This window comes from Neofelis nebulosa, chromosome 12 (assembly GCF_028018385.1).
Source record: "Neofelis nebulosa isolate mNeoNeb1 chromosome 12, mNeoNeb1.pri, whole genome shotgun sequence".
Lineage (NCBI taxonomy): Eukaryota > Metazoa > Chordata > Mammalia > Carnivora > Felidae > Neofelis > Neofelis nebulosa.
In genome coordinates, this window is record NC_080793.1 from 55217008 (window position 1) to 55242646 (window position 25639).

Below are 25639 nucleotides of genomic sequence, written 5' to 3' on the forward strand. Positions count from 1 at the left end.
AACAAATTTAAAACGCAGCCAGTTTTTGAGCCAACGCTGTAGTTGAGAGGACAGCTGAGGACCGGAGACTCTAAGAGGTCTCCTCTTTAACCATGACTTGCCAGAAGGGGGGTGGGGGGGGACATCATAAAACGTGAAGGGGAGTTTGTGTTTAATTTTTACACTTTTATCAAACTAAGATTTGGTGCAATTTACCTAGCTCAAGGGTAGATCCCTATCGCCTGGGATGGGGCGGGAGGGCTATAGTTTATACAATGAAGGGGACTTTTTATTAAAAAGAATGCAAAGTGACCAGGGTGCCTGAGTGGCGCAGTTGGTTAAGCCTCTGACTTCCGCTCAGGTCATGATCTCGAGGTTGGTGGGTTCCAGCCCCAAGTCCAGGTCTGCACTGGCATCGCAGAACCTGCTTGGGATTCTCTCTCTCTCAATCTCTCTCTGCCCCTCCCCCACTTGCGCTATCTCTCAAAAATAAATAAAGAAATACCTTTAAAAAGAATGCAAAATTACAAATACAAAATTAGGTACAGCCCTTTGGAAGGGCCCCTGAAAAAGAGAGGCCCTTAAGCTAAGCTTAATTAGTTTCTCAGAGATCTGCTCTGACTCAGAGTTCTTAAACCAAGATAACAGGGGAGAGTAACGGACACACTTCCTTTATTTAAGAATTAATCCTGCCAAAGAGGAGTTTCTGTGTCACACGTGAAAGCTAGAGGCAGCACGCAGAGCCCTGGGAGACTGGGCGATCTGTGCTTTTCGGGGGGGAGGGGGGTACTTGAGTTTCTGTGGATGTTCAAACTCTGGAGAGGCCTTACATGTTGACAATGGCAGACGCCCAGTCCTTGATGCTCATAAAACCATGGCAGTCAGAGTTGGAAAAGATGTATTAGGTCATCGATCTAGATTCAGGTCCAAGGCAGGATGGTTCACTATTGTAGTCATTCCAAGCCTTTGTCCAGGCAGCTTGGAAGCGTCTTGAGGGCTTCACTCTTAGAAGGCTGTTCCTCTCGTCTGGTTACTGGGCAAACGCTGAGGTGTTTGATGGAAAAAAAAAAAAAAAAAAGCATTTTAGAGTTGGAGCCACACAATTACTTAATTATATCCATTCACCTAGATTTCTATCAGTGTTTTCCACATGAAGAAAACAAGTTCGTGTAAAGAAACTCTTGTGTCTCTGGCATAAAGTTGCCATCAGGGAACAAATCACTGATTTTTTCCGGTGCCTTGTATTTCCATTTTGGTGGTGAGTTTCTTTTTGGCCTTAGGGATAAAAGCTAACTTGCTTGGGTTCTTCTCAGCCAGAATTATCAAGAAAAAGTAATATTTAAAAGCTGCTTTTGTTAATAGAAAATGACTTCCTAAACTTTTATTTTGAGTCTGTTGTTGACCTTTCTTTGATAAACTGGATGTGCTCCCAATTTTTATTTTAGGTTTTATGGGGCTATAAAAATGGGGAATCTGAAAGCTAAGTTTTTATGTTGTTCACGTTTTCCTTGAAATCCGTATTGATAATGATGCTAATCTCCCAAAAGATTTTGGTGGCTACTTTTTCATAGCAAACAGGATTGTTCCAGACTGGAAGGAGAGTAGACTTGAATTATTTTTGCTTCATTAATGTCTGCTGTATGTCCTAGTGAAATCTCTTATTCCCTATGCCTCACGTGTGTGTGCTTGTGTGTGTGTTTGCTTGCTTGTTCCTTATGTGTTTATTTATGGATTTGTTTGTTTGTTGTTATTGTTGTTGTTACTTTTGCCTTGAAAATACTCAGGACAATTCTTTCTTTGATAAGCAAAGCTATAAGCAAATATAAAGTGTAAAAGAATAATATAATATTTGGATATTTGCATTTTTTTAATGTTTGCTTATTTTTGAGAGAGAGAAAGAGAGAGAGAGAGAGAGAGACAGCATGAGCTGGGGAGGGGCAAAGAAAGAGGGAGACATAGAACGCAAAGTAGTCTCCAGGCTCCGAGCTGTCAGCACTGAGCCCAGCATGGGGCTCCAACCCACAAACTGTGAGATCATGAACTGAGCTGAAGTCTGAAGTCTGAGCCACCCAGGTGCCCCTGGATATTTGCATTTGAAAGTTTATTCTATTTTAAGTCCAGACAAATGGGCATTAGTTTATTGATGTTTGTGACATCATTATTAGCAATGGGCTCTTTTAGCAATAAGCAACCTTCAGGAACCTCTTTTTTTTTTTTTTTTTTTTTTTTTTTTTTTTTTAATAAGTCCCAAAGATGGGTTTCCAGTTTATCAACCATTAAGAAATTAACCGCAAATGCTATCTGAGTTAAACTTAGGTGAGTTTAATTAGATTTAAAAAGTTGGCTGGGAATTCATCCAACATGAAGAATGTGCTCATAAAAAAAAAAAGCTATTTGAAAGGTATGAGAAAAAAATAGAATTATGGGGGCAGAATTAATTTTAAATCTCCTGAACTAAAAAAAATAAAGGTAGACATTCTTGGTGTAAAAAGATTTTCCTTTTATTTTAAAAATATTCAATACAGTATGTCTATCTCTGGGATTTCCTGTGACACCCTCCGTTCAGAAATGTGCCTATCCATGCTAACAAATTACTAAGATAATGGAGAATAAAAATTCTGGAGAAGTACAAAATTAGCAAAGGCACAGTGTCATTGAAAATCACCAGAAGAATAATTCCCAACTTAAAATATTCAATTTGCCAAAAGTTTTTTTTTTTTTTTTATGATTTGTGAATGTACTTAAATGGAATCTCATAAAGAAGTTAGAATATGTTCATTGTACATTAAACAAATTCTCTTTAGGAAAAATAAGGAAATTATATGAATTTAGTACTGTCCAGAAAAACATGGGCTATGTCATGAAAAGTTAATACTGCTGGTGACCTCAGTAATGTGAGCTCTCCTAAACTCCTTACTGGCAAATAAGTTGTAAGCTGTTAAATGTATGGATATGTGCCCCAAGTAGAACACTTTAAACATGGTTGGGCTCAGTAAGTGTTTGTGGAACAAATGAACACGATCGAATTCAGGTAGATCTCAGGTTGTTCACTGTTTGTTATATGTTTCCCTGATTGTCTTTGCTAGTTATGCTTGATTTCAGTAATAACTGATCGAATGATAGCAACCATGTGTATTTACAACCCTGTCTGTGCAAAAGAACACTTTCAAATGTTCCCTAAAATTCACATGTGTATATTGGTTAGGAACTTGGTTTCAAAAGAAAAGAAATTAATTCGTTCATGCAACAGAGAATTCCAGTAGTAGACTAGGTCCAGCTTCTCAAACAACATTGTTCTGGGATCTCTCTCTCTCTCTCTGTCTCTCTCCAGATGTCTACTTGACAACTTTCTGTGCTGTTTTCATTCTTAGGCAAATATGGTGGCAAAAATGGCACCATTTGGCAACCCCTAGTAGAAGGAGATGGTTTCTTTCACGGAGCTGACCTCCCATTGTCCTAACTGGGGTAACATGCCCATCCCTGGTCGTACGATAGTACCCCAGTGGATGCCAGTAGGTTAGTTTTCTGTGGCTGCCATCACAAATTATCACAAACTGGGTGGCTTCAAAACAGAAATTTATTCTTGCATATTTCTGGAGGCTAACCATCCAAAGTCAAGGTGTCAGCAAGGCTGTGCTCCCTCTAGAGATTCCAGGGGAGATTCTGTTTCATGCCTCTTCCAGATTCTAGCAGCTCCAGGCATCCCTTGGCTTATGGCTGCACTCCTTCAGTCAATCTCTCTGGTCTCATTGCCTCCTTCTATTATCTGTGTGTGTGTCGAACTCCCCTGCCTCTTCTTATAAGGACACGTGTGATTGTATTTAGAGATCCTGGGATAATCCAGGATGCTCTCAGCTCAAGATGCTTATCTTAAACACAGTTGCAAAGATCCCTTTCCCAAACAAAGTTACATTCACAACTACCCCGATTTGGACACAAACATCTTTTTGGGGGAGGGGGCACTGTTTAAACCGCTACAGCTGGCAGATGATTGACACTCTCCTTGACAGGAAAGAAGAAGCCCTGATATGCAGCATTTACATAGTTGTGATGTATAAACACTGCCCATGGCCAAGGCCAAGCTGCTGACAGGAAGTCACTGAACAATGGGGTTGAAAAGAGACACACAGGGGTGCACTTAAATCATGAAGATCTGATAGGTGTAAGTAACCTCAGGAGAACAGGTATAGTAGAATGTATTCAAATAATTAGGAAGCCATGAGTTTTGAGTGCCTAATAACTCCATTTTAAGTATAATGTATTTAATTATAAATTTATGTACTTAAAATTTTAATAGTGATCATATTTAACAACTGGCTCACAAAGTTCCTAAAAATTTACCAGTTGGTTCGAATAAGCTGGGATGAGCCAGCTCTGACACACCACTGGATGAAATGTGCTGATTGGTCAGGCCTGACTCATAGAGCCTAAGGCATAGGGTCAGCAATATTCAAACCACATGAACTGAAAACGAGGTGGGTGGTTCCTTAAGAGGATATTGGGGTGCTATTACTTAAAGGGAGGGAAAGGAATAGATAACAACAATGAAGCCACTTCAGTGCCGTTTAAACATATTTTAATGATTTCAAGCTAAGAAAAATCTTTTCAGCAAAGTTCAAAGCAGCTGCAGGCACAAGCATTGTGGGTACGCACGGATCTGCAAATCAGATCTCTGCCTAAGGGAAAATCGCCATTTCTCACATTGTCATCTTACTCAGCTCATAAAATCCGGTTTTCAGCCCGGATACCTGCATCCCAAGGGAATCAGCTTCAGAAAAAGAGACATAAACCAATGGTCTTTTTAAAAGTATCATTTCTTTTAAACAATTTTAAAAATTTAACAATTTCTTTTAAAAATTTAACAATTTTATTGAGATATAATTTGCACATGATGGAATTCATCCATTCAAAATGCAAGATTCAGTGTTTTTCTTTTTTCTTTTTAATGTTTATTTATTTTTGAGAGAGAGAGAGAGAGAGAGAGAGCACGAGCAAGGGAGGGGCAGAAAGAGGGAGACTGAGAATCCGAAGCAGGCTCCAGGCTCTGAGCTGTCAGCTCAGAGCCCGACACGACGCTCAACCCACGAACTGTGAGATCATGACCTGAGTCGAAGTCAGACGCTTAACCGACTGAGCCACCCAGGCGCCCCAGAATTCAGTGTTTTTTGATACATCTTCGGAGTTGTTCATTCTCCACCACAATGAATTAATTGTGGAACATTTTCATAGCCTCAAAAAGAAACCCTGTCCTATTGTGCTGTCATCTTTCAATGCCTGGACTCTGACCCCCAGCCCTCGGCAATCACTAATCTATTTTCCGTGTCTGTAGATTTGTTTACTCTAGGAATTTCACACAAATGAAATCATACAATATGTGTGCCTTTGTGACTGGCTTCTTTCACTTAGCATGTTTTAAGGTTCATCAGTGTAGCATGTAACAATACTCCATGCCTTTTTATTGCCAAATAGTATTCCATTGTGTGAATGTACCACATTTTTGTTTACCCATTCATTAGTTGATGGACATTCGGATTGTCTCCCCTTTTTGGCCATTGTGAATAATGCTGTTGTCAACATTTATTTAAAACTTGTTTTAAAACACAAGCTTTTATGTGGACATAGTTTCATTTCTCCGAATCGAATGGTCTTTTAGATTAAAATTTTTAGTGAGGTTTCTTATTTCCCACATGTTTAAGGGAACTGTCATTCAGGAATTAAATCAGAAACACCACACATAGAATTTCAATCATCTTAAATATTGGGCCACTCACCCAACCCCTTGAGAATCCAGGGTCTGGCTCAGCTCTGAGGGGGAGTCCTGTTCATACACTTCAGTGAGAAGGAGGGCACTGTATGTCAGGAGAAAGGAGGAGCTGGCTTGGGGTGCACTGTGTAGGTGTGTCTGAATTCCCCCTGGGGTACCTAAGCCTGGCCTGCCCCATTGTGGGACTCTCCTCCATATGCCAAGTATAAAGAATAATAAAAATAAAACTTTACTCTTTGGTCTGGAAATCAGAGTCATGAGGTTTGGGAAACTTGCCGGAAAGAGAGAAGTTTAGCTTCCCTAATAGACGCTAGTAGAGAGTTTCATTTTCTCCCTTCCATGATGGGAGGGTTCTTCAGAGGGTCCTGCAAACCTGCCATGGAAAAAAAAAAGCTCTACACTAATTTATGTAGCAACTTTCTTCCAAGAAATCCAGTGTCTCAAACAGTCTTTCACTGATTCCCCTTAGGGAGTTTGCACAAATGTGCATAAGAAATTACTTCTTTTAAAATTTACACTCACCCGTTCGCCAATACTGGGCAGAAATAGAACCAAAAAAGCAGACCTCCTGACCAAACATTCCACTATAATATTTTCAGTGAGCTTCTATAAATCAGTGCATATCTTTAAACACAGGATCTCCCCATAATATCCCCATAATATCCCCATGACTCTAGCCCTGATGACTACATTCCTTTCATCAGGGGCACAGCTTGCCCCTTCCAAATTAGAATCGACTACTATGGCACGCACCATGAAATGGAATTCTATTATTTACTTCCAATTAAGTGCTCGGGTCGGCCTTAAAACAGGCCAGGGTTCTCTCTTGCAGCTCGGCCCAACAGAGAACCCCTCAAGAATACTGGGGCTGACTGGCTCCAAAGCGAGAATCCTGGTCACACACCGCAGGCAGGAATCTGGAGTCTAGCCAGTCCTCTCTCACCACTGTTCCTCTCTCACCGCCCGGTCTCCATGCTGCCTTGACATTGGGCTGCACTGCCCCTCAGAGTCCTACTGTTCATACTGGGGAACAAGCATACGCGGTTTCCAAAGCCCAACTCCAGTGCCTGGATGGATGACTCTGGAAAAGCTTCCAGCATCAGGCATACGCAGGGCCCAACCCAGCCCCCTCCCCCAAACCAAACATTTAGCTCCTTATGTTGGGCCTTTCCTCAAAGTATTCCTATTGTGAAGTTCTCACTGCCCATCCCTGGGGCGGGGGTGGGGGGGCTGCGGAATCTTAGGGCCACACTAGCTCATGCAGAATCCCAGGGAATCAAACCTGCAGAATATCTGTGCCTTTCCTCCCACCCCCAGAAAATCTCTGGGTCCCATAAATTCTTCCCCAGGGGTTCTCAGAGAAATGGGAGGACTTTTTTTGGGGTCATTTATTAATTTTTTTTAAATATTTATTTATTTTTGAGAGACAGAGAGAGAGAAAGAGAGAGAGAGAGAAAGACAATCGGGGGGAGGGGCAGAGAGCAGAGCTCTTAGCACAGAGCCCGACGTGGGGCTCGAACTCACAAACCGTGAGATCATGACCTGAGCCAAAGTCAGATGCTTAACCGACAGCCGCCCAGGCGCCCCTAATGTTTATTTATTTTAGAGAGAAAGAGAGCACATGAGCAGAGGGGGGGAAGGGCAGAGAGAGAGAGGGAGAGAGAGAATCCCACGAAGGCTCCACATTGTCGGCACAGAGACCGACATGGGGCTCCATCCCATGAATCATGACTTGAGCCAACATCAAGGGTCAGACACTTAACCGAGTGAGCCACCCAGGTGCCCCAGAGACTGGAAGGATTCTCTGTATCCAACTGGCGACACAAAGTTCTTACCAGTGTCCCACACTACACCCAGCCTCGGACCTATTTTGTTTTGGCCCTCATACTCTTAACCAGCACTGTATTTTAAGTTTGTGTTAGCTGTCAACAAGGACTAACTACGTGGTTTGTTGCGCCCCGTGCAACCCAAAAGTTCAGGCCCTTCTTCAAATTCACGAATTTCCACATGGCCATAGCAGAACATTCAGCCAGAGCACCTGGCCCTTCCTGGGCCAAGCGTGGGGTGCCGCGTGACCGCACTGCTTGTGTGTTCGTGAAATGTACCCTGCTCCCAACGTTTCAAAAGCAAAAGATTCTTAACCTCTCTTAAACACTAAAAACATCGGTGACTCCGGGCTGCATCCCTGAATGGATCCACAAGATTGGCGGGCGCCAAGTTACGACCTAGAGTCATTTGCTAGGGCCACCGTGACAAAGTACCATAGACTGAGTGGCGTAGAAGACAGGAATTTATTTCCTCGCAAGTCTGGGGGCTAGAAGTCTGAGAACAAGGTGTCGGTAGAGTCCCTTTTTTCTAAGGCGCTGTCCCTTGGAGTGTCTTCGTGTGGTCTTCCCACAGTACCTGGCTGTTGTCCTAATCTCCTCTTCTTACGAGGACTTCCCCGGTCACACCGGTTAGAGTTGCCCTAACGGCCTCCTTTTCACTTAAGAGCATCTTTAAAGGCCTTATGTCCACATGCAGTCGTAGCCCGCAGTCCCGGTGGCTAGGCCTTCAACCTGTGAACTTTGGAGGTCGTCGCGGCCCACGATGCAGCTGTTCACTTCAGAGAAGCACCTGTGCTTCTGAGTCTCTGGCCCCCAACCCTTGCCATGGCTCATCTGGTTGTACTGCTTCTCTTCCTCCTGATCCCCTCTCCCGTATGGGGGAACCGGTCCTCTCGTGTAGTGTATGGAGTAGTGACCCTGCAGGGTACAGGACAATGGCCTCTCGCACCCTCCACGTCCGCAAGACTACCCAAGTGATCCTCCCCACGGGCCTGCGATCCGTGGCTTAAAACCAAAAAGCAAAGGTAGCCACTAGGTAGAGATAAGAGTTCAAGTGCAGTGTAGAAGGAAGAAGTCAGTCGCCATGAGGTACAAATGACTGCTCATCGCAGTGATTCGACTTGCGGGTTTTAGGAGAGCGGACTCTGAGCCCCTACCACAGTTTTCCTGGGGCTGATCCCGCTAAAATCACCTGCCCGTCCAAGGGATGGCCTTAAATTCCAGTGGAATCCCAACCAGACAGCCCCTTAGAGAGAACATACTCTCAAATCGGTCTTTGTACCTATTCGTAGAAATGTTAGCCAGATTATAGCTGAAAACTCTGCTAATTCTGGGGACGTTTTTGGTCTCATGCCTGGAACTGTTGAAGCATATATTCACACCTACCACATGTAACACTCAGTGGCATAATTTCCAGCACGACACTTTCCTACTTTAGTTTTAAAAGAACCAGAGCAGAGACTGAAGACCTCACTCTGTTGCTTTTTGCAGGAGGCTCCATAAAGGGTGAAGGGATGGCTTCCGTGCTGAAAAGAGGCATATTTTGCCGTTTTAAAAGAAAAGGGGACACAAACACCTTTGCTCAGAATCAGGGAGCTCACGCTGAAACATTTGTACCTGCATGCTCATAAGAAAAATAAAAATAATAAGGTCCTATTTTCGAGGTTCTCGGAGAATAATAGGGTGGCGATGAATAAATCCCAATATTGGAAAGAGCTTGAGAAAAACTTTAAAAGCCATCTTAGTCTAACCCCTTTGGTTCTAAGCCAAGGAAAGGGAGGCTCTGAAATATTTAATGACTCGCCCCAGACCAACACTCTTCCTCAAATGCACGTCTTTTCTCTCAGGTCAGTGGACTTCCTACCCCACCAGGCTGCTTTGAAACAGGTACTGTCCTGTTGACTTAACTTGCATGTAAAACAACAAAAATCCTCCTTCTCTGAAACAGTCTCGATTTAGACCCCAGATCTGGGAAAGCAAAGGCTATTTCAACTTCCACTCCCTTAGCAAACAGACGAAAAGGCATCTGACTGACCCGTGGACTTTTCTGGCTGGACCCTGGTTTCCCCACCCTCAGGTTTCTGCCTCAGCGAGCGGTGCTGATTGCCAGTCTGACACCAGGGGGCGCAGCCTCCTTTGTCCTGACACAGGCATTGAAGGCAGGCTCTCTGAAGTCTGAAGTCTGGCTGGGCCTCAAAAAAAAAAAAAAAAAAAAAAAAATCTGACTTTCCCTCCTTTCACGGTTTCTCTCTGGAACCAGCCCACTCCCCAACCCCCCTCATTCATCTTAAAACCGTTTTTTTCTTCCTCCTGGACGCTCACACTCTCCCTCTGTACCATCTCAGATCTGTGCATGCTGCAGGGTCTTGTGCATGTTTCTAGAAGTGCTTTTCAGAGACACCAGCCCCTCCCCAGCTGCTCCTCTTCTGGAGGAGCCCATGGCCAGGGCCCGTCACTTGCTCTCACTTGGAGCCCCCTCCCCGCTGCCCTCCGCCACCAATTCAGGATTTTCTAGCAATTCTTCCAGAATGAGGAACTCTCGAGGACAGGACTAGCTTTTCCTGAAAGAATTATCACACGCATCCTCTAAAATCCCTCTCCTTTCCACTCACAAAAATAGTTGCAAACAATGAAATGATCGGTTCTGGGAAGCTTATCCCAGCGTTCACCCTCTCTGCTCCCGAACGTCTAACATCAGCCTTTGGTGGGGGACATCTACCCAAAGGGACAGGCTGAATCATCCCTTCAGCCATGCTTCTTACCCACCCACTGTGCACCCCCAAGCCGGGAAGTGCCTCCTTCTGCCCTCACCAACTTGGCTCTCTGTGTTCTCCCGCAGAAGGAAATCTACTTCATATTCACCGCAGCCCCTGATCCCAAAGACTCAGTGTTCCCATGTTTCATGAAAAAATGAACAACCCCTCCACTTTAAGATGTACTTCTATACCTGCTCCTATATGCACAACACCCAAAGGCAAATCCCCATATCCCCCAAGCACACCCTTTTGCAAACAACCCTGAACATTCACCATCTTGAACTGAAGGGCCACAGGGTCCTAACCAGACCTTTGAAAAGCAGCGACTCTATTTATATGAAGAGATTTCAAGTTTACAGTCCACCCCCACCCCCGTCCTCACCCCCTCCCACCCCCTGTCACCCCGTCTCTCATTTGAGCCTCCCAACAACCCCGAGCAGCAGGCAGGGAAATCTGAAGCTGAAGAGGCTTGTCCCAGCCCCAGACAGAGCTAGTACAGGCTGCAGGCAGCACTGGGGTGACAGCAGCTAGGTGACAGGGACACAAGGAAAGCTGTTTGTCCATTTGCACTGAGGCCTGGAAGGAATGCAGCCCTCACAAATGGCCATCAGGTTACCTGCACCGAGAGAGCTTATGGTCTCAGCTCCCAGAAAACTGTAGCATTAGCAGGTGCAGGTGGAGAGGAGAGGAAGGGGTGACATGAACTCTGACTTGAGCCTTCTTATCTGTGGCCTCGCTCCTTGTTTCTCCCCACTCCTCGCCTTCCCTGAGGTAGACAGTCATGGTGGTGCTGGGTCTGAGACAGGCAGCCACAGCGGGTTATCCTGATTGGGACACTCCCCCTCCTCACTCGGAAGGTAATGGTGACGTCTATTAGATATGGACAGAGCCACTAAAGGAATGAAAAATATCAGCATTATTCTGGAAGAAGGGGCAGAGGAAGAGACTTACTTTCAGTTTATGCCCTTTTGGATTATTTGAAATATTTTGATTTATGCATATGTTACTCTTATAATTTTTACAAATTTTTATTGGGGCTAATAATGCTCTTTAGGGTTACTGTAATGACAACCTATGTAAAGCGTCTGGCACAATAAGTGGTCTGGCACACAGTGGAAGTTTCCTGAACAGTAGTGTCTTGTTAGCTACACCAGCCTCAAAACTGGGGCAAACGGACTTCAAATCAGGAAACCTGGGGTCTGGTGCAGACTCTGCTCTCAGTTCACCGTATGCCCTTGGTAAGCCCAGTCCCTTCTCTGTGCCTCAGTTTCCTTCTCTATAGAGTTACTAGGCACCGTCCAATTGAATTGGAAAACAGTGGGAAGAAGTCCAGCACCCAAAATGCCTGAGGCACTCTCTAAAATGCAGCCACAGTTGTGCAGAGGCCAGCCTCTCAAGCTTGAACTCATCGGGCACAAACCCTTCCCTTCCTAGGAGAAGCTGGCCTCTAGGGTAGACAGCTCAAGAGTTCTGAAGATCATTCAGAATTGAAGTTAGGAAACAAAAATTCATGAACACTACGTAAAGCCATCAACTTAGGTAGGAGCTGGGGAGGGAAGGTTTGGGCTATTCATTGGGTGCAGTTGGCCCCACGATCATTTCCGAGGAGATGCCCTTGCTTGGCAGAGGGGTGCATTTCAAAAGAGAGGCCCCAGACCCAGCCAGAGCCAGCCCCAGGCAGGTCCAGAGGCTGAGAGTTCTGTGTGGGGCGCGGGGCTAGCTGTGGTGAGACCAGACCCACCCCTGGCACCGCCAGAAGCACAGCCGCACTCTGGATAAAGTCAAAAGGAACTTGCTGCCCAGGCGGACTGAACTGAAGCATCGCTGAAGCTCTCCCAGCGTTACCTTTATCTGAACAACAACAATGGAAAAGTGGAGAGACAGGGTCATAGGAAGTGCAGGCGCTCAGGCACTAAAACAGGGGAGACCCGTTCTGGGGCACCCCAGTCCCTGAGAATCAAAGAAAGATTTTGTTCCTGGAACACACAGCTGATTCATTTCCCATCCTGCTCCGAAATCGGAGGTTTTCCTTGTAAGTCTCTTTTGCCAGCGCTTGGCCTTTGGGGACCGGAGGCAGGTAGTCTGGTGGGTAGGAAGGTTGTGACTTTCTTTTCGCCCCGCGGTCTTCTTCCTATTTAAAGCAGCACCGCCTGTCAGTAGCAGCGAAGTGCCAATATTTGCAGGCAGGAAGGTTTTCTGACATTGGAAGGGGTGGAGGCGATCAGAGCAGATGGGAGGCCCTTTCCCAAGGCCATCAGGCAGGGCAGAAATCGGTTTCACCCGCACCTCAAGGAGGAATCACCAGCCTCCACTCTCAGGGTCAACACTCACAAGGTATCTGCGTTTATATATATATACCAAAAAAAAAAAAAAAAAATCCCCCGTCTCTCTGAATTATTTGACCACACCCGTTACGATGACATCTTCCCCCAAAGCCCGTGTTGTCACTGCCTAAAGGGGAGGCAGTGTTTTCAACCCTTGAGGGATCTGAAATAACGGTAGCAAAGGATGCCCACACCTGGAAGACCCCTCCCTTTTTTGTGTGTGAGGCCTAGCGATCTAAGAGGGGGATAAGGGAGGGGGAGGCGGCTTGTAGAGAGGCTTGGGCAGGTAGCAACAACTCCGCCTGATTTCCAGAGGCAAAACCAAATAAATAAAAATAGCTCCGGCCATCATCCTTTGACAAACCTACATTCTGAGAATTTCTGTAATTTTGGAGAGGCTCCCTCCCATTGTACATTACAAGTCACTTTCAAAGACAGTTCTGAATGCATGGCCACTTGTTAAAATGTCTCTGTGCTTGCTTTTCCGCGTGGTTCTTTTCTGCGCCCGTTTGTATCTCTAATAAGCAGCATTGTTTATTATCCTTGGGTCCGTGCCCCTGGGATTGAACTGAAATAAAACAGGAGCGCAGAGGCTGAGCGCTGGAAAATGCACCGGGTTTCCCAGGCCCCGGAGGGTCCGGGGCTGCGGTGCGGCGGCGCAGGGAGAGCCCACCCGCGCATACGCACTGGGCGAAGGACAAGTTTGCGAGAGTTTTTCCAGACGCGGAGAGGTCCTGGGCAACACGAAGCCCCGGACAAGTGGGCACAGGAAAGAGGCACACTGGGAAGGGAAATGCCACTTAAGACTGGGAATAGGGGTGTGACTTAGGGGCAGAACAGACTAATGCGGCAGGATCATAAAAGACTGCCGCGCGGGAAGCGTCCTGAGCCGTCTTTTAGCTCGAAGTCTCAACTCTCGTTCCTGTGCAATAAATTCTCATTAATAAATTCTCGCTCTTCGGCGCAGCCCGGCAGTTTTCGCTGTCAGAACGAGTATCCTAAGCAAGATGAGGCTTACCCCCCTCCTTCCCTGCAGTGGCCTCATATTTGTCCCCATTTCGTTTTAAGCCGAGTGCGTTGTGACCGTGCAAAATGTGAGCGCATGCCCCGAGAAATAAAGCGCCGCCGTACCCCCAATCACGGAGAAAGAGTTTCCGTACCCTCGGACCCCAAACGGGCCCGTCGGTAGGGCCTCTCCCAAGTCCCACTGCTCCCCAAATTGAGTGCAGTTCGCTATCAAAGAGCAGAAACCCGCATCGGAGACACAATGCGGAGTGGTTTCCGAGTCTGGGGAGGGGGGGATTTCCCGGTTTAGTCCAGCCTGTGCCTCCACATCCCCCCAGAAGTAATGTCGGCGCAGGCTGTGCGGGAGAGTTTGCCCTAAAGAACGTAATTAAACGCGCGCGCCAAACCCGGGCTGTGCGCTCCCCAAATGAGACTTCCAGCCCCAGGGCCCGGCCGGAACCGTCCTTCCCACCGGTTCCAGCGAGACAAGCCCCCTGTCCCCCAGGCTCCGAAAATTCCCCCAACGGGCTGCAAAGACTACTCAGATTGTCACCGCTAACTCTGCTTCCTCGTCGGGTTAGGCTGTTTTAAGATACAGAGATTCTGTGTGCTCGCAAGAGCAGAGTGATCTCCCTCAAGCAACTCGTGCAAGAGCTTTAAGCAGCCTCTGGATTGCCGCGCGTCCAAGCGGCGGCGGAGTTTTCCGAATTTTAAGTAGTAAAGTGAATTTCGGTGCAGGGAAAAGTGTGGGCTGTTGGAGTGCGGGGTGGGGGTGCGCGCCGAGGAAGCCGCCAGGAGGCTTTTTGTGTGTGTGTGTGTTGTTGTTTTTTTTTTTTTTTTTAAGTTAGACTTGCACCAAGCCGGCACGAACCGCACCGCTTCATGGTTTCCGAATTTCGAGAATCGTGAGAGTTTGGGGGCATCCCTGCGTCCAAGGGCCCCGCACCGCGTTCTAGGCACTGCTTCCACTTTCCAAAGAGCCCCTGCAGCACGCTGAGTAGAGCCAGGAGCTGCTGACTTTGTCCGCTGCTCCCGGCTCTTCTGTCCTCTCCCCAGTCCTGCCAAACCCAGAACCATCCCGGCGCTGCGGGGATTGCGCGGGAGAAAAGAGGGCCGAAAGTCTAGATTGCGCATTCTCCCAACAGGTAGTTTCACCCGGGGGTTGACCCGGTTTAAACATCCGAGGCTGGGTTGCCCGGGCCGCGCTAAGCTGGAGCCCTGAAGCAGACACCTAAGGAGTTTTGGAAGGGAAGTCGCGTTCCGGGAGTCACTTTAAATAACCTTGTTTTGTCTCCATTCTCCAGCTTCTCCCCGAATAGGGTGAGCTGCGCGGTCTGGAATGGAGTTCAAATAAGCCGCTTCAGGCTGTAAACTCACAACTGATTGGGTTTTTCCCCCTTTCCTCTCTTTTCCTTTCTTTTTCTTTTCTTTTTTCTTTTCTTTCCTTTCCTTTCCTTTTTTCTTTTCTTTCTTTCTTTGTTTGTGTGTGTGTGGTCATTTTCGCCTCAATGGTTACTACAGAACCCAGCCAGGCTTTAGAGGGAAAGACATTTATTTGAGAATTGGGAGATACCCCTTCGAAATACACTAGGCTCCAGAGGAAAAGAGGAAAAGACTGCGTGACACTTGGATGATATCATTGAATTCTGCCTTTCCCTGGTGCGCAGTGAGGAAAAGCAGAAAGCCAGGCCGCGTGTGGAACGGGCGGCGGCGGCCTCGCGCTCCAGCGGGCGCGCCACGCTTCCTTCCCAGGGCGCAGGGAAAAGTTGGGTTGGGCCATTTTATCCTGCCCCCAGCAAGGGTGCGCGGGCCGAACGTGGCCGAAGCCTGGTCTTGGCTATGTGGCCCCCTCTCTTTCAGGGGCACTGGCCCAAACATCCCCGCCTGAGGCCGTGGGCGCACGTGGTGCGCGGAGAGCCGAAGCGCGACTCGAGACGGCGCGCGTCGCCCCAAAGATCCCTGGCGCGCGCGGCCCTCGCTGGGCGGGGGAAGATGGGGGACGGGGCCCCTGGGCGGGAGGATCTAATCCCGCCTTGGCAGACGAGCCTTTCCCGCTGTTGCTCCGAGCCGTCGCCCTGCGGTGCTTTCGGCACTGGCAGAGACCGCCGAACCCGCGGTCTTGTCCATCTCTTAAGGAAACGTCCCGCAGTCAGCGCCTCGAAGCCTCTGCGGCCGGGGGCGGACCTGACCCAGGATGCTTGGATCTTTAACCACCCCAGGACCTGGCCTCCCAGGAGCACCCCGTCCGCTCCCCAGCGCCCACCCCAGCATTGCTTCTTTGCCCTGCGCCTCCACCACTAACCGCGCTCCCGAAACTTTCCAAAGTTTTCTCGAGCTCCGCCACCGCAAGTTCGCCTCGGCTGGCGCTGGCTGGAGGAGAAAAAGAACCACCACCTCCCTTCTCCCCCTCCACCTATCCTTCTTCTCTCCTCTCCCTCCCATCCTCCCCCTCCCCCGTGAGTCCAAACCTTGCCGGCGGGAGCGCGCGGTGCTGGAGCCCCCGAAGGCACCGACTCTGCAGGGGACGGAGTTCGTTTCGCATCCCCCACTCTCTGCGCCTCGGCCGTTCCCGCCCCCTCCTCCCCCACCTCGCTTTCGGCGGGGACCAGCGGGCTTGTAGTTTAGTTTTGTTCAAATTTATTTATTTTTTTCTTTTTAGATTTTTTTGTCTCTAGGATTCCACCCTGCTGGAGCCTTGAGCGTCCTCCCGCCTTGCAGTTCCCCGGCGTGGGGATCGGGGGACGCACTCTTCGCGCTGGGCGGGTTGGCTCCCGAGTGGGGGCCAGGGGCTCCCAGGCCGCGATTTCTCCGGCCGGGTTCCGTCTCCCTGGGAGACCCTGCGTCTCGGTGGGAGGCAAATTCGTGCCAAAGCTCGGGCTCTAGGCAAGCTTCCGGCGCCCCTTGCCCCCCACCCCGCGGAGCTTTGGATGCGGCCGGTTTAGGGGGTTGTTTTCATTCTTCTTTAGAAGACGGGAGCATGCGGTGGACTGGGGACCCGGCTGTAACTCCATCCTGAGGTCTTCCCACACAACACTGGGCATTAGAAGTAGAAAGGTTCACTCCCTCCAGGTTGCACAGTTCCATGTGCCCAGCCAGGAGACCACCACGGAATGTGCCCCAAGTTGGTTGGTTTGTGGCCTATTGTGTTTTTATTTTGTCTAGGATTAGCGGGGTTTGAAATTTTTGTGGCCAGCCTTACCACCCCGGGGCTTCAACTTTCAAACCAACAAGTCAACGGGAACGTTCCGGCGAAACTGGATCTCCTGGTGCGCCGCTGGGACACGTGCGGGGAATAGAAACGAAATCCCCCTCGGATGGCGCGGGGCGGACTCACGGGCCTGGGGTTGCAGGGCCCTTCCTGAACCCCGCTGGACTGGTTCTGGAATCGGACTTGACCCCGCCAGGGTTGTGGCCAGCACTTTGCTTTGATCCTTCCACGTGCCGGGTGTGCTCCTCAGATCGTTGGCCACCGAGGATGCCTGCCCCTAAGCGATGTCCGTGGGAGCTAACGGGTTGAGCGGGGCTGCGCCTGCGTGCCCAGATCCGAATCAAGTTCTACGCTCAAGGTTAGCAGGATTTCGGTTACCTCGTGCGACCTGGGACGTCAGACGTCCACCCGAATCGAAGCTGCCTACCAATGCCCCCTCCCCCAGGAGTCTCGGGAGACCCGCGCCCCACAACATTCTCTCTTTCCAAACCCTGGGCAAACACGTGTCCCACGTGCTGCCTCGCTCCCTCCGGCCGCACCTCCCACTGGCCTCTCTCGGACTGGGCCCGCCGGGAACCAAGGTCCTATCTCCTGGCCCCCCAGCATCCCCTCCTCCTTTCCCCTGGAAAGGCGGGACTTCCCTGGCCCCTTCAAATGGCACCTGAGCAGAAGCAAAAACTTCGCAATGACGAAGGGCCGGGACACCTATGGCAGCTTTGAAAAAAGGAGGGGGACGGTGGCCGAGAGGAGAGAAGTTATGGTGGGGGGGGGGGCGGTGGATAAGTTGTAGGTGTAAGGAGCTTACTTTTTAACTCCTCACCCTTCCACCCCTAAACCCCAGCGGCTGACAGAATTGTGTACCTCTTAAGTACCAAACTCCCAGAGGGTGGGGCGGAGGTGACAGCCCGCTTTGCCCCCAGAGCCAACCTGCACCCTCCAACTGTGGCAGCCGCACTTTCCAGGGCAGAAGAGTCCACTCCGGATCTGTTTGCTTGTAATATAAAAGATCCTGCTCCCAAAGGAGCACCCACTTCCCTCTCCCACCTCCACCACCTCTGAACCCTTCCTAGGGCCTCAAGCCCTCGGATTGTGTGTAATGATTTTTAATCTCCAGCATCCTAGATTTTAAAGCAAGCAAGGGAAAAGCGTAGTTAGGATGAAGAAAAAGGGCATTATTTTGGAGGGAGGCCTAGAGATGGATTCAAACTCAAACGTGGATGAATTTGGGAGTGCTTTGAAATTTCATTTCCTTCAGAAGCTGTCTGCTTTAGACCAAAACTGATTTAAATTACTAGGAAGGACACGAAGCTAGGAGTCTCTGGGGAAACAAAAAAGTCAGAGGCTTGCGGGATACCCCTTTCCTCTACCCCTCCTCAAACAAATAAGCAGCGGCTCTCAGGTCAGCTGAGTGACTCTCTACCCTCCGACACCGGCACAGGGCAGCCTGAGTTGTGTTAACAGTCCCTTCCTTCGGGAAGGCCAAGCCCCAAGGGGTGACCCAAAACAGGTTCCCCAAGCCCCCAGCCCAGTGTCTGTCCTCTGGGATGGAGCCTGGGAAGGGCCTACAGGAAACAGGTCTGGTTGTGAGGCCAGGGGGGGCCTTCGGTGCCTGCCTGGTGAGCGTCAGGGGACTTGTGGCCCAGTCACCCCTATCCCTTCAAAGCCCTTCTTCTGGTGGTTATTTAAAGCCTTGAGTTTATATTTCTCATCTTGATGCCTAGGTTAAAAAAAGAGGGGCAGAACATGTACCAATGTTTGGAGCTATTTATGTATGGTTTCCATTTACTTTGGTTTGTAGGGGTTTCTTCTTTTTGTCCTTCCTTCCTTCTTCCCCTGGCAGTGTTGGCAACCCTGGAGGAGGACGCTTGGGGAGGGGGGGGGGAGGGTGAACTTGACCCGTTTATTCTTGTTAACCAGTCACAAAAACAGCAAAAATACTAACTCTCCATCCTTACTCTGATCTTTTAAAATGGTACAGATATATATATAGCCCGTTAGGTAGAAACTGGTTAGGACTGAGGCATCACTAATGCTACACTGGTAAACTAGCTAATCCTGTCCCTTTAAGAAAAATCCATAAAGCTCTTCCATCAGCCCAGTGTCTGGGAAAGGAGCAAACTAACTGCTTGGAACAAAAGAGACAAAGAGGCCAAACAACAAAACAAACAAACAACTCCCTCTCCCCCCCTCCAGACAATAGACTAGACGCAGCAAGTGCAGTGACTGCCTGGCCGGCTGCTGCTGTCCACCTGCCAAATCTCCCGCATTTGGCTGGAGACTTTCCCTCTCGCCCCACTCCCAGCGCCCACCCCCCCACCCCCAGCCCTGTCTGTCTTTCTCTGTGTGTGACTCTCTCCGTGTCCCTCTCTTGGGGTCTGGCTATGTGTGTGTGTTTTGTCCCTGTCTCTGCTCTGCTTCGGCTTTCACTTGATGTCGCTCTGTGTCTCAGACCTCCATTCTCTCTCTCTCTCTTTCTCTCCCTCTCTTTAAAGGCCCTCCGCATATTAGCATTCTCTGGCATTTCTTTCTTTCTTTGCTAGGCCATTTCTGTGGCCTCTCCAAACTGCCTCCTCAGGACTTGTGTTACTCTGAGGTGTCCCGGCATCCTGTCTTGTATTTTGTTTGTAGCCCTCTTCCCAGGGAGGATCCCAAGGTCCATTTGCACTTCGGTTTTTTAACCATTCCTCCTGTTCGGATCTTTGCTCTTTTTCTATAAGGCTTTTGCCACACCACCCCCCTCCTTGTCCCCAGCAGCCCTTTCTCTGCTTCTTGGCTGCTGCTTGAGACTCTCATGCGTGCCTGCCCTCCCTTTCTCTCCCTCTCTCTTCCTCACTCTCAGGCAGACATTATCACCCCCCTCACCCCCACCCCGTGCCCCCTAGTCCAGCCTTTTCCTTCCTCTTCCCTCCTCTCTACCAAACTTTATTAAAATACCGTAACCATTTTTGCCTGGAGATTGCTTTTCTCTGTGGAGTGAATATGAACCCTTGGAAAGTGGGGAGTGGAGAAAGAAAAGAATCAATAAATGGAGACTACAGACAGCAGAGGCTGAGCTTGGAGCAAGCCTGCTTGCCAACACCCCATCCCCTTTCACATGTTTTTGGTTTTTGTTTTTTTTTTCTTCCTAATAAACCCTTTTGTGATAGCGTCTCTCCTCCTGAAGCATCTGTGTCTGCTCCAGGGAGACACGGGGAAAACCTGGCCATGGCTCTCCTCCCCTGGGCAGCAGGTGACCCACGGGAGGCAGGCTGCAGCCTCATCAGGCACATTCCCACCTCCAGCCCCTCCCCATCTCCCCAGGGGAAAAAACCAAAAAGGTAGAGGCCCCTGGCAATGGGGGCTAGGTCTGCAATCCCTCCTTCAGAGGACTGTACAATGGCTGCTTGAAAAGAAGCTTCTCCAAGGATGGTTGTCTTCTCCGTGAAGGAGGAGACTTCAACTCTCAAGAAGTTGTGGGCAAAACAGGGCTGAACTGTTTATCTAAAGCAGACGAGAGAATTCCCACAGCTGCATGGTATGGGGTTGGCAAAATGGGGGCATCCCCCCCTACCCCACCCCCACCCCCAAAATAGTCTATGCCCATTAATAAGCCAAAGAGCCAGGACAAATGATCTCCCTCGGCCCCACCCTCCTCTTCTCCTTTTTTCAATAAGATACAGGCAATGACAGATGAAAACGACATTAGTGGTAACTCTGGAGAGAGGAAAACCATTTAGAGTCTGAGAAGAGCATTAAAAACAGACATAGGAAATTTACTCTCATTGTTTGGTTGCTTGGTGATAGGGCAAGATTAAGAAGCACTTAAGGAATAAAACACACGTGTGCACATGCATAAACACAGGTATACATGTATGTGTGTCTAGTTGGCGGAGACTAGTCGTTAAAAGGAAAAGGGAAGGATTTTGAAGTCAGGTACACCTGGATGGGATACAACCTGGCCACTTATTAACTAAGCAACTATACCTACCCCACAGTGGTGTTCTAGAGATTACGTGGAATCACATATATGGAAAAGCCAAGCGATGTCTGGGCAAGCTGTCTGTGCTCAGTAAATGAGACCTTCTTTTCTCCCTCATTTCCTCCCTCCCTCCCTCCCTCATTTCTTTCTTCTTTCTTTCTTACTCTTTCTTTCTTACTCTTTCTTTCTTTCTTTCTTTCTTTCTTTCTTTCTTTCTTCCTTTCTTTTTCTTTCTTTCTTTCTTTCTTTCTTTCTTTCTTTCTTTCTTTCTTCTTTCCTTCCTTCCTTTCTTTCTTCCTTTCTTTCCCTTCCTTCCTTCCTTCCTTCCTTCCTTCCTTCCTTCCTTCCTTCCTCTTTCTTTCTTTCTTTCTTTCTTTCTTTCTTTCTTTCCTTCCTTCCTTCCTTCCTTCCTTCCTTCCTTCCTTCCTTCTTTCCTTCCTTCCCTCCTTCTCTCCTTCTCACTCCACTGGCTTCCTCCCTGGTTACCTTTCCAAGGTACAAGCGAAGAGGAAATCATCCAAATTGCCCCAATTTTCAGATCCCGAGGGAAACTTCCCTTCCCTCTGAGTCCCTTTGAGCAGTGCAGACAACACTACAACCCACTAATTCTGTGCCCAAGTAGCACCTGGGACCATTTGTTCTCAGATGGGATTATTTAGCTCCATTATTTGACCGCTTCCTCTTTCTTTTTGTCATGGGCAAGGGGAGAGAACCCTTACCCCAAACCCAACCACTGACATGTTTTTAGTTGAGAGCTTGTGCCCAGAGAGTTGCTGTTTGGGAGGACTTATTAAGGATCATGTCAGAGCCAAAATGTCTGAGGGAGAAGCGGAAAAGAGCATTTTCTAATGGAGTGTGGTCCTGACCCGTAACTTCTCAATTGGGAATGCTGTTTTCTTGGTATTTTGACCTTGTCAAAATGACTGATTTTTTTTTTTTTTTTTTTTTTTTCCTCCAGAGGAGTCACTCTCTACCTAAGCTGTTTCTTGAGCCGCGTTTTGGGACAACACTTCAGTGCATCTGGAAGCATTCACTGGTGGAGGCGCCCGTCCTGGCCCTCCACCGGTGACTGTTGCCGGGATCCCCGCTCTTTCTTTCTCTTTCCCAGAAGCTGAACCAGGTTGTCACAGCTGTGGGCAAGCCCGTGAGCCATGGCCGGGGCCCCAACTTGAGTTGAGGAGAGAATGAGCACAGAAAAAAATGTTCCCACCTTAGACTTCCTTTTTCCTTGGGTCTTATTGTCTGTTCTACAGATATTCCATTTCCACATTTCACCAGCTTCCTGTACATTTTCCTGTTTTAGCCCAGCCTTAACGACCATCGAGAGGCACTGATATTGGAGCATTGGAGCACCAGGGAGGGTGGACGATCCCTGGGAACCCTGACGCTTTCGGTCATCTCTTTGCTCCTCTCTCTTCTTCCCTGTTTTCATCACGAGGCCTCTGCTGCTTATGACAGGGGCGTGGAAAACCGTTGTGTCTTTATCCCTCTTCGGGGATCCCACTTTCCGGGCAGCATCTTTCTGTGAACTACAAATAGAGTCCTCTTGTCCTTCCTGGAAGCACTGCTTTTCACTGCACATTTCAGCCCCCGTGTCCCAGGCACCTTTGGGCAGTGAACAACCTGCACCAGTGAACATGAGCACCGTGAATCCCCCAATTCTGATAGGTGTGAGTGTTGCTGGCAATTCGTCACGTAGAGATGTTCCCTTGTAACGGAAGAGGCCACAGAGTGAGATGCCAGAAGACTAGCAGCCTCTGAGGTCTTCCAAAGTCTTGTCTTTTATTCTTCTTGGGCTCTTGTCCAGGCAGAAGCCTGAGATTACGTTTCCTTATTTTGTCTTTGACCTACATTCTTCATCCACCAAGGCTCCATTGCCATACCAGCGGCAGGAAGGCATTTGTTGCTGCATCGGGTACGACGGGTATTAATGTCTAAAGAGCAAACCCTTCAAACGCTGGTAAGTCCTCTGTCCTTTGCTCGACATTGCTTCCAGTGGGCCAGCTTTCACACTAAACCAGTAGCTGACTTTGGGACTGCCTGAGAGCTTTTAGGTAGGCAGTACGACCTACAAAGTTAAAGTCTGGAAAAATTGCCAGGTGTAGGTAACCACTACCGGATTAGGAGATTCCAAATTACGTCATTCTGAGTCGGTAATGCAATTTGCATTCTTCACAAGGAAAACGTTCGAAGAGCAGTCAGTTTCCTGTTTAAGAGAAAGGTTTGTTCCCATTCGCTAAGGTACAGCAGGTCCATACTGACCCTCTTCTATAGAACAAGAAGCCTCCCAACTTAGGACTCTTTGGAGAAACACTTTATCCTCTGGGGTGGCTATCAACTAGGGCTGCACATTAGAATCACCTGGGGAGCTTTAAAAAAAAAAAATTACCAGTGCCTGGGTCTCTCCTCAATCCAATTAAATCTGAATTTCTAGGGATGTGGTGTGGGCATTGGTATTTTTTTTTTAAGAATTTATTTTTTTTTAACGTTTATTTATTTTTGAGACAGAGAGAGACAGAGCATGAACAGGGGAGGGGCAGAGAGAGAGGGAGACACAGAATCGGAAACAGGTTCCAGGCTCTGAGCTGTCAGGACAGAGCCCGACGAGGGGCTCAAACTCACGGACCGTGAGATCATGACCTGAGCCGAAGTCCAACGCTTAACCGACCAAGCCACCCAGGCACCCCGGGCATTGGTATTTTTTAAAAGCTCCCCTGGGTGATTCTAATGTTTAGCCAGGGTCGAGAACCACTCATTTATAGGTTGAGAGAACAGAGCATCATGGTGAATAATGCTCTTGCCTTGAACAAAATGCGTAAAGAACTCCTTCCCGACGTGGTTTGCTGAAGCCAAATGGATGAAGTTGACGGCCACTGTGTTCCACTCCACAAGTTTAGGATTTAGTGGCCAAATGCTGATGCGCAGGTGTCTGAGCAGACCGTCTGTGAAGTGAGATCAACTTCGCTTCTACCCGGAGTGTGGGACTGGAAGTGAGAGCCCCAAGTTCCAATGTGGGTTCTATTACTAACGAGGGAAGTGATCTTGGAGAAGTCTTTGGGCCTTAGTCTGATCATCTTTACATGTAGGTGGCTGAAACAAAATCTCAGAAACCCATAAGCTGAGCCAGGCAATTACCAAATTCTTTGGGATGCTGGCTCACTTCACTCATGCATATACTACTGACAACCATCCTTCTGATGTTCCACCAAATCCCTTTCCAAAAACCCTAAGTATCAGAGTGTTAATTTTTAAATAATACTGGGCTCCCTTAATTCTCTCCCCTGGTCTCTTACAGATTAGCAGATGAAGGGAATTGGAGGAGTGGTAATGTCTATGAGCGGTGGGTAATGACTAACAGAAGTTTATACAGTTGGATGAATGTCTAGTGGATTGCTGCTGGGGTCAGTGTTAGTTCTGGTCTTAATTAACATCTTCATTAATAGTGTGGGAGAGGGAATAAACAATAGCTAATGATATTTGCAGATGGTAGTAAATTCAGAGGTGTTGCTATTACCAGTGAGAGCAGCAAGAGCCACGGGGATAGCAGAGATGTGAACAAGAAGTGACCATAATGACGTTTGTTCTGGAAAAGGCAGAACGAAATGTTTCGGGGAGGGAAATGACAGGGGAGACTGAGAAATGCCGAAAGAAGCAACAGTCGTACCTTGGGTGTGCGTGTGGCAAGCGAGGCAGCTGATGGCCTCGCAACTCCTGTCGCGCATACTGAGATGCCGTCCTGAAGAGCAATAATAATCGTAACACCAACAATCGCAGTAATAATACCCAACACTTGCTCAGCACAGACAATATGCCAGACAGGTTCCAAGTGATTTATTTGAAGGCAATTTTTATTCCTGAAATCGTGGTAGAGTTCTCTCAGGCTCTATAAAGATTCTGACAACAGCTTTACCAGGCTCTTGGATTTCTAGGGGTCCAGAGACCCGTGACTTCACGGACAAATGAGGGGTATGAAGAGATACAATGCGAGCTCTTTTCCTATGCTCTAGAGTAGAATCTTTCTTTCCACCTTTGTTTTTTTTCCTGTCCCCAACCCACACACTACCATTCCTTTCTCTCATTAGGCAATTGCTGGATTCACGTGGTTGGTAAGGGCAGACCGAAAAATCTTGCAAAATGGAAAAAGGAAGAAGGGGAGGGAGGAAGGAAGGAAGGAAGGAAGGAAGGAAGGGAACTGAAATTTATTGCACCCTATCACCAGTCATAAAGTGGCTGTAGTGCAAGGTGTTGAACTGTGTCCATTTCACAGGTTTTCTTGCCTGACCTTTACATATCTAATTCTTGCAATGACTCTCTCTCATGGTTCCATTAGTGAAAGAAGAGACCCAGAGAGGTTAGATCCCTGGCTGTGAGCACACAGCCAATAGATTGAGTAGAGGTTCAAACTGCCGTAGGTTTACTCCTAAACTCGTGTCCTTTCCAACCATGAATACATATTTTCTTTTCTTTCATTTCAGCCCTGCCTGGTTAATGACAACATACAGCCACACATAGAGAGCCAGAAGGTAGAAATATTAAGAAGAGAATAAACACTGAGGAGCAGAGGGATAAAGGGAAAGTAGCCAGTATACACATCCACTGCCCAATTCAATGTGATTGAATTATTTATAATTATATTTTGAAATTAGGAAAAATGGAATTTGCAAACAAGAAAGGCTTCAAGACAATGGAACCCATAATAATGTGGATTTGACCTTGAGGGAATTTGGCAGAGAGCATTATTATCTGAGACAAAAGTAAACTGAGAAGAAAAACATTTGAATGCTATAAAAGCCAAGACTCTTCTTGGCAAATGTGAAGC

The 25639-nt window shown here is 48.1% G+C and overlaps 1 protein-coding gene and 2 long non-coding RNA genes across 13 annotated transcripts in view; 1 reads left to right on the top strand and 2 right to left on the bottom strand.

Moving 5' to 3' along the window:
• Window positions 1-25639, top strand: part of NFIB (nuclear factor I B) — a 458972-nt gene that overhangs the window by 169836 nt on the left and 263497 nt on the right. The gene's annotated exons all lie outside the window — the stretch shown is intronic.
• The window catches only part of LOC131491878 (uncharacterized), a 45141-nt gene continuing 20136 nt past the window's right edge, over window positions 635-25639 (bottom strand). Inside the window, exons 2-3 of one of the 4 annotated variants that reach the window (XR_009251703.1) lie at window positions 5977-6116; window positions 635-1012 (exon numbers count right to left, since the gene is read on the bottom strand). This is a non-coding gene — a long non-coding RNA (uncharacterized LOC131491878). Of the gene's footprint in view, window positions 1024-5976; window positions 6117-25639 lie in introns of all 4 variants that reach the window. The other 3 variants (XR_009251701.1, XR_009251702.1, XR_009251700.1) reach the window with 3 other exon arrangements.
• Window positions 4539-5970, bottom strand: LOC131491879 (uncharacterized). The gene is made up of 2 exons (XR_009251704.1): window positions 5751-5970; window positions 4539-4747 (listed from the first exon to the last, which is right to left on the bottom strand). It is a non-coding gene; the product is annotated as an uncharacterized LOC131491879 (long non-coding RNA).